This window comes from Acipenser ruthenus, chromosome 5 (assembly GCF_902713425.1).
Source record: "Acipenser ruthenus chromosome 5, fAciRut3.2 maternal haplotype, whole genome shotgun sequence".
In the NCBI taxonomy this organism is placed as follows: Eukaryota; Metazoa; Chordata; class Actinopteri; order Acipenseriformes; family Acipenseridae; genus Acipenser; species Acipenser ruthenus.
In genome coordinates, this window is record NC_081193.1 from 70,232,886 (window position 1) to 70,252,169 (window position 19,284).

The window sequence follows — 19,284 nt, forward strand, 5'->3', positions numbered from 1 at the left end:
GTCTTCCTTGCATAAAAACCGCTTGTGTTTGCAGGTCTTTTCACTGTCCTTTCAGCCTCACCCAGTCCAGATGCCCCCCTACCGGTACGGCCCGGTACCAGTAAAACATTTGTCAAGGTCATTTAGCAAAGTCATTATCAAAACGATTGTTTAGGCTACATCATTTTTTCTTTGTATTTTAAGTCCTTTCCCACATGTAGGCTTCTTCTTGGTTGTCCAGTTAATAATTGTTATTGATGTTTAAGCAAAATAATTCACAGTTACTCAGGTCCCATTCACGTGATTTAGGATGACAGACTAGGTGATCGCCACAGTAACCGTCACAGGGTAGATCGTGACATTTAGCTACATTCGGTGAAAACAAAACAAACAAAAAAAAATATCCTCGCACTGGAAATTCTTGCAGCTTTTGTAAACTGAAATCTTAGTGACCTGAATTGAAGTGAATACCTACATAAGACAGGCATACAACTATTCCACTGTATTACATGGTAGGATGATAGACTGTGTCACATGGATGACTTTGTGGTGACACACAGTACTGTGAAGTATGAAACGCTGATGCGTGTGTTTATTACAAATCAGATATTTAGACAAAACAAAACAACACAAACCAAAAGGCAACACAAAACAGACAATAAGTGAACAACAAACAAGTATCATGCTGGTTTTGACCTAGCACGTGTAGCAATTGTTATTCGTTTATAAATCTTACTGTCTCTATCATGTACCTCCTCTCCGTACACCCAACACCCACAGTGAGAGATTTCCATCTCTTTTATACAGCTGCGCCTGGGCTCGATTGCTTGTTAATCATTCAATCGGGCCCAGACACAGTCTGCACTAAAACACCCGTGCCCCACAAATATTCACTTTAACCCTTTAAGGCCTGGGATGTGGGCTTCTTGGACCGCCATCGTGTAAACACAATACTTTGCAGTACAGGCTTGAAACACATATCAATGGATAGGGGAAGGACTGCCGTTCACTTCTTGATAGTTTTCTTTCTCGTGTGACATCACTGAGAGGGGCATTTAGTGTCTAAAGGGTGGAGACAGTTTACAGCAGCCCGGCAGAGACAAAAGCACAAACAAAACATCACAGGAAATTGTTCAGAGCTAATACAAAAGGTGAAACACTGTAAATCTGATGTATTTGACTTATAATTATATTAGAACATGTATTCTGTGTTTAATATATATATATATATATATATATATATACAGTATATATATATATATATATATATATATATATATATATATATATATATATATATATATATAAACACGTTTATACATGTATCTCTAAGAAGAATACATAATAAAAAATAGTTAACTTAAAAAAAAGTGAAAAGTTTGTATGGTTTTGAAGATTTTTAGTGAATTTTTATAGGAAGAGAGTCAAATACAGCCAAAACACACTTGCTACATTGAAAAATGCTTGGTCCTGAAAGGGTAAAACAATAACAACACAAAACATAAAATACGCACAGGGTTGGGGGGTACCCCATCACAGACTGTTATACACTGCTCCTTCTAATTGCTTTTAAAAAGGAAAAATATCAAACAGAAAAACAACCGTGAGATGCTTCACATTCAAAACGAACTATACAAGGTAACACCACTCGGAAGTAAAGATTTCATGCATAGTTTAGTTCATATTTTGAGGAAACAAGTAGAGCAAAAACAGCCTTCCTTGTTTATCCCGGTCAGAAACAGTAAAATTGTTAAATCGTCACGTTTTGAGATTGTATCACCTTTTTTAAGTACAAAACTATATCAGTGTGCTCAGTAAGCTAATAGCAGAGTAGGCCTCATTTATTAGGGTGTGTTAGCGCCATTTATAAAATAAAATAAACAATCTTATTGATTATTTATTTAATCATTCTGATCATAATTAGTTGTTATCATCTGTAATAAATACACCAGAAGTTTATTTTTTAAACTACCATTGTGTTATATACTGTTATTTTACCAGCTTTGGAGTTGGTATGGTGTCAGTGAATTGAAGAAAGAAAAACGTCAGTTTTTCACTCTGCAAATCTGGTAACCCTAATTACATGGAGAGTGCGAGAAACTAAAGCTCGGAATTAAATTTTGCCACTAAAATCCAAGCCAAACAACTGGAATAAACTCACAAAAATAGTCAAATATATTCAGTCTCCTCAAATTGCCTAAGTAGGAGAACAGTGGGGCAGTTTACAAGCAAAAACTGAAAAGCGTGACAACCGATATCTCACCCTTTTTTGGTCATGACAGTTCTGCTTCCACATTTACATGAGAGTTTATTTTAGAGAGAGAATTTAGTCGTCCAAATGCAAACAACCTCATTAATAATAAAATAATGGGAAAGTTTATTTAAATATCACCAAACGCGCTGAAATGAGATGCTGCGTGATAAAGGATATTGTTCAAATAATGCATAGGGGTTTACATGATGCTTTACGCGCTAGGCAGAGATCAAGAGAAGGTTACCCCCCATATGTCTAGAATGCAAAAGGCTTGCAGTTAAAATGGTTCATGCTGCCAAGAAGAAAAGAATAACAATAGTTATTACTATTATTGTTTAGAATTAGTTGTTCTAGAAATGGTAGAAGTATCATGTGTACAAAAACCGACAACACTCACCAATTCCCATTACTGCTTTTCTTATGCTTCTTAGGCTACTGATGACCTTTCAGACACCCATATATATTAGTCTTAGCGAACTGGGCAAATGTTAATGTACTAAACAAAAGTATTATGCGTTTAATAATCACAAATATGCGTTAATATGGAACAAATATATTAAAAACAACTCATGATGTGTTGGTTTCAAACACAGGTACTTTGTTGAAATATTAAAATTAATTATGCAGAAAATGTGGAAACTTACACAAACGCTGTTAATATAATAAATACATAATTTGTGTGTATTTGCTAATTAGGTATAAGGGTATATAAAATCATAGGCCTACTTGTAACGTAGTTGCAACAAAAATGGATTGATGGAGAAGAAGCAGACAAGACTCCTTAAGTCCCATGCAATCGGTTTGCAGGAAAGGAATCGGGCATCTATTGCTTTCTTATCTAGAGCTTTCTTTCCAGCAGACACCCTCATCCACTTCTTCCCTATGTACAGACCTCTATTTATGCATCGGCAGGACAGACGAATGCGGGCGCATCATCATCCCTCTGACAAACAATGGATTGAAACATTTTGGGTCATCCGAGCTACGTTTGACCAACTGGTGGAACTTGTACGGGTGGACAGGGAGCCGTCACCAATACATGTCCGTACACCTGTGTGCTGCAGAAGCGAGTGGGTACTGCTCTGTACAAACTTCTCGGACCGCTGATTCGGCAGGACTGCGCACAGCAGAACGGGTGCCCACCTCAGCGGGAGCTGGGGTAGGCACCTGCAGTTCTCTTGTTATTGTGCGCAGAAAATTTGGCGTGCAACACAACCACCTCTTGGTGCTGTTGATCAGCGTAGTCCAGCCTTTCCAAGAGGTGGCTGCATTGCCGATCCTGCCTGGCAGCGGTGCGTGCAATCAGACGGTACATCCTTCTGTACTCAGCTACAGCAGCTACAACGTTCAAACCAATTTTAATTTAAAGAACAGTTGTGAATTGCTTCACAGCTTTTGTTTTACATGTGACTCCTAAGAATAATATTTGAAAAACATATCGCATATACGCACACACTTAGCCTGACATGCATAAAATGGCTTGATATCCCCAACCATTTGTTTTTTCACAAATTATTATTAGGATTCACATATAAAACAGAAGCTGTGAAACACGACTGGTATTCTTTAATAAAGTTGTTTTGAAAACGCTAGTTGCTGTGGTTAGGGATATCAAGCACTTTTAATTGACGCTGGGACGGTGGTGTGTATATGTGATATGTTATTGTATTTCACAAATTATTCTTAGGCTTCACAGGTAAAACAGAAACTGTGAAACAATTCACATTTGGTCTCCTTTAAATTAAAGTTGGTTTGAGCACTCTAGCTTCTGTGGTTGGCGAGATACAGCCATTTTCATTCATGTTGGGTTAGCATGAGTCAAATATCAAACGAATATCAAACGTCAAGCTAACTTTACCGCGGTAGTATATTTTAGTTTAGAAAAGTAAATGATGGCTGCCGCAATTACCATATTGTATTGATGGGGCTGGTATTTCACAGGACATCTGGGAGGATGAGGATTCCAGCAAATGGTCCGATGCCACTGCCACTGGCCGGTCACCCATTAACCGGTGCATTTCCTCCCAGAACCGAAATTGGGACCTCAAGCTTTGACCGCAGGACTGCAAGCGTTTTCTCTCCTCCAGGTACAGATATTTCAGTTTCTTGAATTTATCTTGTATCTGCAGGAACGTTCTAATTATACCAAGTTCAGCCAGAACACCGGTAATACTGGTGAAAATGGTGGCATTTCTTTGCCGAGGTCGATCCAGTTCATCCATAACCCCCAGGTCCGCAATAATTTGGAGGCGGGAACAATTTTCCTCATCCATCCAGCGGACCTGGTGTTGCGTGCTGTCAGAAGGGGTGGAAGCTTGAAACATCCTGCGGGAAAAAAAGCTACATTATTCGTAGTATTATTATTATGATAATAATGCTGGTAATAATGATCTAGTAGTTCTCATGCGTTCATAATGCACTGAAATGAATAAATAATGTTATAAACTGCTAACATCATTGTATTGGTATAAATCAACATCTCTGTATACAATTTATATATAATTTAGCCGCGACCCTCACCAGGAGAAGCGGATTGATAATAATGGATGGATGGATATTTAACTGATTTGTATTAGTAAGATTGGGATAAGGAAAATCTTACTTATGCTACAGAGGAGGACAGAAAGACCGTATCCCAGAGAAGAGCGTTCTTTTACATAAGGGAAGTGGAGGAGGTATCGTGTTATTTCATTAAAGTCTGTCGTTAAGTATTTTGCATGACTGTGGAGTTTGTTGCTATGGGACTAATTAGGCCAATTAGCGCACACTTTATCGTGCTTTACCAAAGTGTAATGACACTTAAATCGCACACTTTTTTGCCGTGCACTTTTGGAACCAGCACGATCATGCGTCATTTGCGCGTGACACGTCATGAATGCACTATAGTAGCGTGATTAAAACTTGCATGTAAACACCGCCAGTGCAGTGTTGTGTTACTGAATACTGCACTATTCTCCTACTGCACATCATATTAACACATGTATTAATGAAATTAGCAAAGTGATCCCCCCATTCCCATGCTTTCTTCCACAGCAATGTGTAAGAATGTAAAACATGCTATTAAAAAATGGAGCACTACTTCAATAGGTGCCATCTTTCAAGATACCTTGCAGGATATGTTAAGCATCCAGTTCACAGACCATATATACGAACAGAGTGCACTTGCAAACTGCATTATAAACACAAACGAACACAGTCCTGAAAAAAATTGGAAAAGCACCAAAAAAAACAACTTTATAGCTTGTATCCAAACTAACTCGGTCCCTTTTCTTGCAGATAGGTGTGAACAGCAAGCACATTGATACATTGTTTCAAACGAATGAGACTGAGTCTGTTTGAATGCAGTCATTTCAGTGGTACTATATTGGAATGGAATCAAACATTAAACAGTTTTTCAAATCAACTTTAAATAGACTCAAATAGTTGTTTTTTTTTCTGTCAAGTCTTGTTGTAATCAGTATATTTAAGGTTCAAAATTAATAATTAAAAATAAAACATAACCTTAATTTTTATACACATTTTTGATTTAGAAACCATTATTTATAATAATGCTCTTTGTTCCCCATAAATTAGCAGTGCCTTGTAGCTTACAAAAACATTTACCGTGCGGGGGGTTCTGAACAACAATACTGTACCGGTAAGAAATTAAAGTTACTTTCACCTCTGAAAGTGTAGACATGGTTACAGGAAAACAAAATGGCATCTTGATATGCACAGGAAGGAACTTCAAGTTTACGCCAAATAAAGCAGTTGCCAAGAGCTTGTACATTTTACGAAATACAATAACTCAGCAGACAGTAAAGATGTCTACATTTCCTGAAAAATGTTTTTTCATTTATTTTTAGTACTTTAGCAGATGCTGTTGTAGGCTAGGCAGTTCGTAGACTTTTTGAAAGGTACTTGGCTGGAAAAGGCAGACTTTCTAAAGGGAGATTTATATAATAGTGCTGTGTGTTTGAAACCAGACATTCAACATTCAGAAACAGCTATTCTAATGAGAGTCTTCACCATGGTGATCCATGGTAGCAGTGTTGGACTGTCTTGGCAACAGTGTTTCTGGATCTGGCTCCCTGTTGGTAGCACTCATTGATTCCATTTGGAACACACTAGAGTTCCTGGAATCAGAAAAAAAACTGTATTTCCATGGATGATGGTGGTCTATAAAATAGTATTCAGTCTGTTTCTATTTTCAGTGTGTAAAATAATGTGTAGCATTTAAGAAATCTGATTCTGTCCGATACTGTTATCAAATGCACTATAAGATGACAGATTTACAAGTTGCCTCAGTTTTTATTTTTCATTGGTGAGGTTCCGGTTTTTCAGTTAAAACAAGTACTGAAAGAAAAAAAAAATCTAAATCTGATCTATTACATATAAAACACCTCAAGACTGGAGGGCAAGCCAAGATGATCAGCAATAGTTAGAGTAGTTAACATTGTAATTCTGCATTTTTATTAGCCAAATAAAGAGGACATGTGAATAATGTATTGCATAAAATAAATAAACATAGTATTCCGTTAATGGGTCATCCGTGATTCAGTTTGTATAACACGTCAAATAAAATAAAAATTACGACAAGATGTGTAAAAAAAAAAAAAAAAAAAAAACTGTTTCATTAGAGTATTTAATTCACTTGGTTGATTTTAACATTCATTTAGATCAAGCTGTGCATCTATACTGTATTATTTTAATTAACAAGTAACTTGTAATTATAATTTAAATAGAGATGTGGTAGCCCACAATCATGGGGTTCCCATGCGGGTCAATTTACACATGAAATGGCGATGCGCGTGCACGTTTGGGAGAATTACTCAGGTAAATCAGGTTTGTGGCCGAAAAAAACGGCCAAAGAGAGGGATAGGGTAAATGACACACTGGAAAAACCACACTGGAAAACCACGCTCAGTTTCACAAGGAAACCCGCATTTCAAGTGTAAATGTTTTTGAGCGTGTTTATCCTTAACTATAAATATTGCAAGGGAGCAGGTCAGTTGTTACTGTGGATTCCAAGACGGCAGAAAGTAGTAGCTGATGGGTGATTTTATGGTTAGCAGTGGTGTAGTTCACCTTAATGCTAATGCGGGCGGTCTTTTTTTATTATTGTTTTTTGCTGTGTCTGGTCTGTCATGTTGTATATATCTCGTGGGTTTACAGTTCTGTATAATACCACTTACCACGAACTGCGTTATGCATTTGTTATAGTATTAAAGCAGCTGTTTGAGAATACCCTTGCTGTAAAAACTATGCTAAAGTTAAACACGAAGAGCAAGTGAGCTGCTTAACTTAATTAATTCCTGTCCTTTTTTTGATCCCAGCTATGTCCAAAGACAATGCGCGTCTGGCCTCCACATTAATAAATATAGTTTGTGAACTGGATGTCATGAGCCAGCTCGATCGCCCAAAACAGCACAACAACATCCAAGTTGTTGATGCCCTCTCAGAACTGACCAAATAAAATTGCAAATGAACGTATTGATTGTGTTTTATTTGTTTGCATCATTAATATTTAACACAGCAGTAAATCCAACCCAGCTTTTGTATTTTCTGTTTATGACTGGTTAAGGGCGTCTGCTAAGAAATAAATAATAATAATAATAATAACTTAAAAGAAAGGAGAGCATCTCTGACAACACGAGCCTCCTCAAATTGAAAAACAATTTGGTCAAGAGCAGTAAACCACATTATTAACAAAGCAGGCACAGGGTATTTTTCTTTATTACAGCAGCTTAGATTCACTCATGTACCAGTTCTCTGCGCATGGAAACCACATTTTCACAGAATGTCACTAGTAATCTTCAAAAACAGCACGAGTACTTTACGCATAGCTAATTTACATATCAACCCCCACCTTTCCCATTCATTTCCATGACGTTGGGTGAAAAGCCTGGTTTACTCGAGTAAAATAAACTGAGCGAATGGAAACCCAGAAAAGCATTTTACACGAGACATTTTTCTCGTGTAAATGTCTCGAGTTAAAAAAAAACTCACATGGAAACCCCATGAATGTTGCATACGGGAAAGTTATTCAAGTTTGTTTTGGTATTTCCTCTTGTGAACACTAGATGCTGTTATTTAAACAGTGCCATTTAATGTGGAAGCCTGACACTTTTTGGCTGTATTCACTACATATTGTACTTGATTCATGTTTTGGAACACTGCATTGAATCTAACATTTTGTTGGCACCTCACCTATATTTCAATTTCATTTTGATAAATCTTACAGGACACATTTTTTTAAAATGTTGGGATAATACTCCATCAGGATGCCAGACAAATGGGTTCATAATACCCAAGAGTGGTATTATTGTTTTAATGTTAACATGCGCGTGCCTATACACATCCAAGATATACATTGGAGTGCTTCCACAAAGAAACCAGCAGGCTGTTTGTACAAGCTCAAGATTGCAATTGCATTTACAAAGCTAGAAGAAAGACATCGGTAGTAATGTTGGCACAATTGATGATAAGGTAAATGTTTGAGGTGAGAAACACGGTGAAGGCAGATAGCAAGGTACTACAGCTATAGTGGGGGGTCTGTCAGGTTTTGGACAGCATTTCTCAAACCTGGGTTGGTGATTTGGTGAAAAGTGATAACACATTGACAACTACCAAGATTACATTGTTCAGTTTTAAACATGAGTATGACAACAGTTCACAGAAAATAAAGCCAATGACTTTTACTGCAAAGTGAGTGATTAACTTGAATGTCATTTGTTTCCATGATTATTTCCAATACTGTTGTACTGTTGTAGATTTCAGGTTAGAAAACACACGTAAGGGTAAGGGCAATATTTTGCTTGTATTTTTTATTCGAACAACAAAAAACAAAATAATTGGGCCACAGTATAAAAATAAATAAATAAAATGGCTAAACATGTTCTTACAAATCTACTGAAACCTTAACAGGAATGTGTTTGCATACCTCATAGAATCTCTCAACTATCAGCTAAGCCAAGGTTTCGGTGAAACAGTGTATTCCTTTAGAAGCTGCGGCCCTCAAAATGAATGCTTTGCATGCCCCAGTGTAACCTGTACTAAAGGTGATTTGTCTGTAAGTATTCCAATAATGCACAGCTTAATTATCTGCTGACTAATTGCACTTGCCTTCTTGAATGTCCTCAGGTAATAAGAGTGTAGGTTTCCCTTTGCTTAGTGGACCATGAAGACAAGAGGCTCAATAGCTCATCCTTTATGGTACCCAGCAGACAATGGAGCCTTTCAGAAGCAAAGTTCGCAAATCTTATGTGCAAAAAGCATAGGACAGGCAATGTCACTGCCTCTAATGCAACAGGCAGTGCATATTTCTTGCTTTTCCAATTAAATAGCTCTCGTACAATACTGACAGAGACCTTTTCAATTCACACCTTGTTTCATCACACAGTGTACATTTCACAACCGTTTTCAGAAGGTGTGAACAAAAATAAAATCTTCATGGTTTAGGTCTTGTCTGGTTTTAGGCAGAGCCTCCACCTGTGTTGCCAGTTAAATCTATTCTACAACAAAAATAAATGAATAAAGCTTTCTACCTGATGTGGAATAGCAGTTATTCCTTCTTCACATTATCCTCACCTCCTCAATTTTAACACATACAGATCATTTACACATTTATTAAGCTTTTGCTCCAGTAAAAATGTGCTCAGGTTTTTGTTTTTGTTTTTACTAAAAGGATAAAGGCATATTATTTTATCATACATTTAAAATTGCAAAAAAGTAGAGAATGTGATTCAAATGTTAAATAGCAATGACTTGCATTGAGAGATGGTTGGATTGTCTGTAACCCCCAACCTCCCAAATAATTTATTTCTAAGGTCACAATCAAAAGCAACGTTGTTTATCTAGCTCATAAAATGTAAAAATATATATATATATATATGAGAGCCAAAAAGAGGAAACAGGAAGGAATGACATTTCTGTGTTTGTTTGTGTTCATGGATGGCTTGCAGCTTGCCATAGTTCACTGACAAGTATGTTATGTGTTATTACATTTGATTTTAGCAGAAAGCAAAATTCAAAGATATAATGATTGTAGCATGGTCCCAAAAATGCATCGCTTAACATTTATAAAAATATTTTTTATTGCACTTCAAACACACCCAGACACAAGCTGGGGAACTTAATAACTTGTCACAAAACAAAACAGTTCAAAATGTGTGAACATGTTGTGGAATGATGCCTTCAAGACAATGAGAAAACATGAGGTCAAAAAGTGTCAGCATGTTCAGGCAGTTGTAGACATGTTTAAGGATAGATAATTAGACCTAAGTAATGTTTTGACTGGACATATACAACAGGGCACCAGAATGAAGCAACATGACATTCTGTTTGAAGTTTTGCTTTTAATTTAAAGCTATAATCCTTAAATGTTACAATTTTTTTGATTTAGTTGTCTTCACTTGTGACTACCAAACTTTATTTAATGTATAAAAAAAGTTTCATTAATAGGATCCGCTTTCAAAATTGTACTTGGAATGTTTAGTACTTCCAAGTACAACAGCAGTTTTTCTAAACAATTAAAAATGATTTGTGTAAAAAAGATTTAATTGCATGTTATTCATACCAAATTCCAACATTGTTTTTTAAAATATATATTTATTAAGTATAGCTGAGAACAATTCAAAAGTTCAACACCAAATCTAATACTAGGATATTATTGTTAGTACACATATTTATTTATTTATTTATTTATTTATTTATTTATATAGCGCTTTATATACAAAAGTATCGCAAAGCACTGTACAGTACATAGCAGAAAAAAAGAGCAAACCACAATACATTTGTATAGCATGTCACACAAACAACTGCCATAATCAGACCATCTAAACAACATATTTAAATAACAGTATACAGATAATACAAAAGCAGCAATTTTAAAGTTACATTAAAACCCACTAAAATAAGAAAGCCATTTAGTCTTGACTTGAAAACTGTAATGGTCCCAGCTTCCCTGACAAAGGAAGGCAGAGCATTTCATAATTTAGGAGCTCTACAAGAAAAAGCCCTACCTCCCGTGTTGCTTTTGTGGACCCTAAGAATAACCATCAGCCTTGCATCCTGGGAGTGTGGTTTGGAAGATATGGGGTCAGTAACTCCTGCAAATAACTAGGTGCTAATCCATTCAGGGCCTTGTAAGTTAACAGCAAAATCTTAAAATCAATTCTATACTGCACAGGGAAACAGTGTAAAGAGGCCAAAACAGGGGTAATATGTTTACTTTTTCTGGTTTTAGTCAGATTTCTAGGGGCAGTATTCTGAACAAGCTGCAAGCGGGATACCACACGTCTTGGAACACCAGAAAAAAAGTGCCTTACAATAATCAATATTAGATTAAACAAAGGCATGCATTAGTCTCTTCACATCAGATACAGAAATAATTGGTCTAAGGATGGCTATATTTCTCAAATGGAAAAGCTCTGGCCTCTGTACAGTTAACAATTTGTCCCGAGGTCATGATGCTGCCACAGTTTTGTTTTCCTTGTAACATAAAGGAAAAGGGCCTTCAAATAACTTGTGCTTAAGCCCAGACAATTATATTAGATACATACAGTATACTATAAACAATTAAAAGGTTATGTTTACCTAAATGTAAAAGCTAGATTGATGTGTATGTATATTGCACTACCATGTAAACAGACACACCGTACTATGCTACAACACAAATGCAAACCTCATTCATTTAGTATAAACATACTGTAGAACCAGTTAACCTAGTTAAGCATTGCTAAACATAGGCTCTACTGTAAAAATGTAATATATATATATATATATATATATATATATATATATATATATATATATATATATATATATATATATATATACAATAAAATAAAATAAAAGAAACATGGGTACTTTAGTTTTATTTAATCTCTTCAGGATTTTGGTTTATTTTTAGATTCTGTTGTTTTGTCTTTATAATTTAGCTGAATGATTCCGTTTTCTGACATGAAGGGTAGACAGCTGTGGTCTGTTCTCTCAAAACTGTGCCTTGGTGGCAAAGTGGTGATCAGCATGCAGGTGCAGGTGTGTAACGGTGATCAATAAACAGACAACAATAATCCAGGTGCAATGGTGTTTTATTTGAAATCCAAGTGTCTGATGACACAAAACACACAGTAAATAATAACAATGATAAGCAATACAGCGATGTGTATTGCTTTACTGTAATCACAGGTTGGTCCCGAAATAATAATAGTCCCGATATTTTACACCCACACGTAACACAAACACAAATCCACAGTGCGTGCTCTAGTGCTCTTAGTGCAAATACCGTTTATTGTGAAAATAAGGTGAAGTGTTGTCCGGGTTTAGTGCTGGCCTTTGGCTACTCCGGATTGTATTTCAGCCATCTAAATAATAACAAACAGTATTTTCAGACAGGACAAGAAACAAACAAAACACTCACTTTTCTGGATAACCAACTTCCCTAACCCTGGGAATGAATTGTCTGGCCATCCAGTCGAGGGCACTCTGTTCCCTTTACACAGCGCCCTCACAGATCGGGAGGGAGACGTATCACCAAGAATCATTTTGTCTCTGTCAAACTTGGCCACTCTAGTCATTCAATTTTTCTGTATCTCAGTCACCGAGGAGCCAGAGGTAGGGTTACATACCCCCAGAGGCAACTGGAGAAGGATGAAACTGAAAAATCATTCTTCCAAGAATTTCTGGGTCACTATCTAATTGATTCTGTGATTAGCAAGCTTCATACCATGACGTGTTCTAACTCCACGTATAGTTCATCAGCACTCACTCATGTGTGACTGCAGAAGGCAGTGGTGTACTTGAATCTGTAACATAAATACCACCTTGCTAAATAAGGAATCTAGGGGGATTTAAATGAATTAAGCAGATACTTCCAACTCTTCACACTAACTTGTTTTGTGTTGTTTTGCGTAGTCCTTTGCTTCTTTTAGAAATGTTTAAAATCTGCATTAAAGATTTTTTTTTAAAACTGAACAATGTGGGCCCTGTTGTGAAGCATATATAACGCTAACAAGAAACTCCAAACAACTATTGAACTGTTGATAATTGTTTACCTGTTCTTTAAAATTATTTAATTAGCATTTTATTTTAGCAGTAGCCTAAAATATATGTTTAGAAGTGTTCGGTGGCTACCTCTAATCAAGTTGAGAGTGTATTTCTTGCATTACAATAATCAATTCTAGATGAAACAAAGGCAAGCAATCCTATCATATTTTTATGTGGTAATAACCTGGTCCTGTAATTAAAGTGCTGGTATACTTGCCCTGCAGCATTACATTGAACAATTTCTATTGTCACAACTGGTACAAAACACAAGTTATGCCTCTATCATATAACTTGTACCAATTATTATTGCCACGAATACAAGTTTAACATCTGTATGTTCAATAATTAAGTAAATAAACATATAATTAAATTAACATATAATTAAAAAATTTTTATATAAAAAAAAGTGTAAAAGCAATCTTAACAAATTTTAACAAACACTATTTATGAGATACAATATCTAAAAACAGAAGAAAGAAAAACATTTTTGGAATTAAACATTGCAAATTTACTTTTTTTTTTTTCTCTCTATGAAGATCTTATATATTTTTTCCAATTGTCCGGTTGTGCAGCTTATTCTCGTTGCATAGTTTATTTCATGCTGTTTCTTTTAAGTGTTTCATCTCCACATTAGAAATGCAGCTTGAACCCTGGCTGTAAAAAAAAGGACAGTAAGAAATGTCCCAAATATTTTTTTAAGCACACAATAGACCAAGTCTCCAAATGATGCTTTATAAAACAGTAACATTAAACAGAACTACAGGACATCTATTACTTGCTATCTTAAAGCACTGCATGCTCTCTCTGTATACTGACATCTCTTTGTCATAACAATATTATCATTAGTTTTTTAATTTCTAGCAATAGTATGAAAGTTACAATATTTTACATTTAAATTTGGAGTTGTTAGGGCACACAAGTCAGCATTTAGATAATTGTTTGTTAGTACAGGTCATTATAACTTCAGCAGGCTATGACCATGTTTTGTAAAACTTTGTTAAATGCCATTAAATGATTCAACATGACCACTAATTATAAGGTTACTCATTCCTATGCCGATTCTTAGTGTAATTTTTAAATTGGTTTTACACATTGATGTTCCTCAAATGTGTTCTAGTAACATTGCACAGCTCACTTGGTATGTATAAGTTATTAAATCCAGACCTGCCTACCCCTCAGAATTTTCAGGAGAATTTACTCTGATTTTCAGGAGCACAGAACATTTTTCAGAAGCACACACAAGTGCAAGACAATATCTGAGATTTTTCACCCTACTTACTTTATTCTAAATAATAAACTTAATTTATCATCTTGTTTATATATCAAATGGCCCTATTTACAGTAATTTCATAGTGAAATTCACTTCTGGAGGCGCCTGGCATAGCACCTTTTAAGCCTCCTGATGCCAACCGAGTAGTCCCTGCTTGCAGCTTGGCTGGCATTTGACTTCACAACAATAGGGCCTGAAGAGTAGAGTCACCCATACTTGCTCTTTGTTCAGTTTTGGTTTTGCACACACAGCTGAACACTCTCTCACAATGTGTTCTGCTGTGAGGAATGGTCAAGAGTTTGAGCATGAATAGAGGAAGATTTTTCAGCAGTGGTTTGCCTTCTTCATCTACAGCTGTAGAGGGACTTCCATGTCTCATCCAGTCTATCCTTCACATGAGATTCAACATCCATATATTGATATGTAGCGAACTCTAGAAGGATAGACTCTGGGCTGGCTCCTGGAGGCATGGTGCTTGGAAATCTCTCCATAAAATAATGGAGAGAGGATGTGTTGCTGTTCAGGCACTGACTGACATCTGCCACTTCTGTGCTGCAAAACAGAATCATTAAGAGGCATCTTCTTAAGCATGTAGTCACAGGCAGCTGTGAAGAACTTCTTCACATTTTTGAAGAACTCTTTACATCTTCTGGCTGAAGACCATTTTGGTGAGCATTGTCTATGAAACATTGTGTTGAATCTCCAACGATTAGCTCCTTAGTGTCCTTCTGGTTGTAAACTAGATTGTACTGCATCTCAGTCACAGCTTTGTAGATCATAGCACTTGGTTTGACAAATCTGCAGAGCAGAGTTGGGGTCAATTCCGAATTCAGTTGAAATTCAGAGGTCAATTCCAATTCGTGTTGAAAAATCTCAAAGCTTTGGAATTGTAATTTAATTGGAATTGGCATTTTTTAGTGAATGGAATTATCAATTCCATTTCAATTCCACTGAACAACACCCATTTTTGCCCAAAACTATTGCACTGAATTGCTTTAAAAAACCTGAGGAATAGTATTCCCAGTGTAGCCTCGCTCAATAGTCAACACACCTGTATGTAATTCACACAATCACAACAACAGGTGTCAGGACTGATGAGCTGATTACAGTTTAAGTTTCCACAAGGAAGAGGAGCCTGAGATAGGCAGATCACTAGTAGTCATTTCTATTCATAAATTGCTCATTGTCATATTTACAAGTGAGTCTATTAGTATGACAATTGTGATGTGAATGTTAACTCCTGTTCTCAATTAATTGGAATGAGCTAAACTGCCCTACAGCTCTATTTAAGACCCAGCCTTACACTCAGTCTTTGTTGAGTACATTTTCAGAAAGACAAGGAGAGAGACTGGGAGTATTAGGATTTGGAGAGTAGTTGGCTGTCTTGGAGAGTTTTTGAAGGATTGCTTGGATTTTGGACCTGAACTGTTTGATTGACCCTAGACTGAATGAGGAACTGAAGAACGGAATGAAGACCATTTTGCTTGCTTTTTGACCACGAACCCTGACGATTTAAAAAATGTTGTCTTTACTTTAAGTGCCACAATGTCAAGGAAGACCTCAGTCTTTGATCACTTTGATGAGCCAAGTGAAGGTAGCACAGTGGGAAACCATTGTGCTATATGTAAGCATTGCGGAACATCTGTCTCTGGTTCAACAAAAGCTACTTCCAACTTCATAAGGCACCTCAAAGTAAGTATACTATGTGACAATCCATATCTTGCATGTCTAAATCTATTAGATGGATGCATTTATCATTTTAATGTTTGGTGTGTTTATGCTTAATTAGTGAATTTTATGATGCAGGTAGAAAATATTTAGTGCAAATGTGTGTAAAAGATTTGTGGTTATATAATTGATAAACTAATACAGGTTTGCTAAAACAACTCAATCTCCATAATGCATTAACAGCTTTTGTAATAAATTGGTTAAGTGTATCCACTCCTCAAGGGAAAGCTGCATTTCAATGGGTAGCTCTTACCTGATAACATTTTTTGCATAGGTTGCTAGCATCATACCTTATGGTACCTGTGTACTAAGCAGGTCTCGCTGAATGATTTAGTATTACCATTTGTATCTTACTTTAGCTTGCCAGATTAAATACAGAGAATTAGATATTCCGTCTTGAATCTAGGGTTCATTTATTGTAAGGTGATGATTAAATGTTAAGCTTCACCTGGTAACTGAATACTGCTTATTTTGCTAGATGTGTTGTTCAGTGTGTTATGTACATAAAATGTGTGATGGTTTTTTTTTTTTCTCTGTGCATTTTCAGAGAAAGCACCCTGACATCCTTGGGGAGTTTGCTGATCAATCTGGTCAGACTTCAGACCCTAAGAAGTGGGAGGCCACAGATCCTCGCCAAGTGTAGCTTATCAACAACATTGTTAGCTTCATTGCTAATGATCTCATGCCCCTGTCTGTTGTAGACAGCACAGCCTTTCGCGACATCCTTAGCACAGCTGAACCACGCTTCACTATGCCCAGCAGGAAACCCCTCAGCCAGAAGCTACTTTCTCAACGCATCTCCGGTGTCCAAGATCAACTGAGGAGTCAAATGCAGCAAGCCCAGGACATCTACCTCACCATAGATCAGTGGTCAAGTAGAGATATGAGGCCCTTTATTGGCCTCACCGTCCACTTCATTGTGGACTACACACTAAAAACTGTCATGTTGGCATGTCTGCATTTTAGGGGTGAAAGCTGAAACATATTCTTTCAAACAACAGCTTTCATACTGAAGAGAACGTCTACAGAATGTATGAGGAGACTATTGAAGTCTACAACATTATTTATTATTTGTTTATTTAGCAGACACCTTTATCCAAGGCAACTTACAGAGACTAGGGTGTGTGAACTATGCATCACCTGCAGAGTCACTTACAACTACGTCTCACCCGAAAGACGGAGCACAAGGAGGTTAAGTGACTTGCTCAGGGTCACACTATGAGTCAGTGGCTAAGGTGGGATTTGAACCGGGGATCTCCTGGTTACAAGCCCTTTTCTTTAACCACTGGACCACACAGCCTCCTGTGACAAAGTTGCTGTAACAACATGGCTGACAAAGTTTCAGGCATAGTGACTGACAATGCTGCCAACATTGTGAAGGCATTCACCATATTTCCACCACTGGATGACCAAGATGGTGATGAAGACCAAGATGATGCTGTTGATATTGAGTTGGTGAGTGTGAGAGACAAACCGGATTATTTTCCACCCGAGCGTAGCCTCTGTTTCACTCACACTCTACAGCTGGTTATTCATGATGCCCTGGAGCAGGCTGGCCCTTTTAAGACAGGTGATGGCAAAGGTGTCTAGAATAGTATCTAACTGTCATAAGTCCACCAAAGCAACAGAGTTACTGGAGGGACACTACAAACTGCAAATTTCAAATGCCACAAAGTGGAATAGCCAGCTGAAGATGGTGAGGTCAATTTTGAAAGTTCCTGCAGAGGTCCTGTTGGAGCTTCATGCCCCATGCAAGCTCACACCATACAAATTGAAAATCATTGGGGAACTCTATGAAATACTGGAGCCCTTTGAAGAGTCACTGCGAAGGTCAAGGAAGACCAGATCACTGCCAGCTATGTCATCGCATGTGTCCAAGGTTTACGTCATGCGATAGCACACATCAATGAAACCTATAACAAGATGGTGGTAACCATGCAGTTATCCTTGGAGACACGCTTTGAAAAGTTTGAGTAGATGGTGTGTTTCAAGATGGCTGCAAGTCTGGATCTTCATTTCAAATTGGTCTGGTGCAAGGATGAAGAAGTGCACAGCATGAGGGAACTGCTGACTAACAAGGTCACCTCCCTGCTACCAAGGGTTTCTGACAAGGCTACACCCTCACCACCAAAGACCTGCATCAAACCTTTTTCATATATGATCAGGTGTAACAGAATTGATAAGTGATGATAATCGTTATGGCTGTATGCATAACTTGATACTTTCTTTTTGAGGCAATACATACTACAGTACAACATTGTCTATGGTTTATTTTCTTTTGTATTTCTTGGATGTGCACGTGCACATTGTACTGTAATAAATGTAAATTATCATTATTGCTGTTTAAAAGTGGCAATAAAAATGAAAAAAGTATATGTTGTGTGAGTGTCCCTTATCTTTTAATACAAGATTATACAATTTCACGGACTAGGGATCGAATTGGATTTGGAATGACAAAATTGTAAAGGAACTGAATGTATACATGGGTGGAATTGGAATTGACTAGATTTAAAAAAAAAAATGGAATTGGAACTAAAGGAATTGGAATTGAAGGAATTGATCTGGAGAGGGAATTTAATTGATCTGGAGAGGGAATTAAATTGATCTGGAGAGGGAATTGAATTGATGTGGAGAGGGAATTGAATTGGAATTCAATTAGTGAAATTGACCCCAACTCTGCTGCAGAGACAGAAAAGCAAGTAAAATAAAGGAAGGAAAATTAGCATACTTATTCAAGAAGAAAACAAAAAGTAAAAAATAAAGACTTCAAACTTCTGCAGTATGGAATTGAGCTCTTTCTGAAATAGTGAACAGGTTTTTAATTAAAACTATTGATCATTTTTTTATTTATTCATATATTGTAATTTTCATATATACATTTTCTCTTTCAAAATTTGTAATTTTAATATCCATATGTGTAAAGTTTTTTTTTTTTTTTAATTTAAAATCTTTTCTTCCTGACAAATCATATGCTATTCATCATAACTTAAGACAGATAAACAATACCTATAAAGCAAACTCCAAG

The 19,284-nt window shown here is 36.6% G+C and overlaps 1 long non-coding RNA gene across 1 annotated transcript; it reads left to right on the plus strand.

Annotated features, from left to right (window-relative positions):
• Window positions 1–15,862: 15,862 nt before the first annotated feature.
• Window positions 15,863–18,632, plus strand: LOC131737238 (uncharacterized). Its single transcript, XR_009328810.1, has 2 exons — window positions 15,863–16,223; window positions 16,807–18,632. It is a non-coding gene; the product is annotated as an uncharacterized LOC131737238 (long non-coding RNA).
• Window positions 18,633–19,284: the final 652 nt, after the last annotated feature.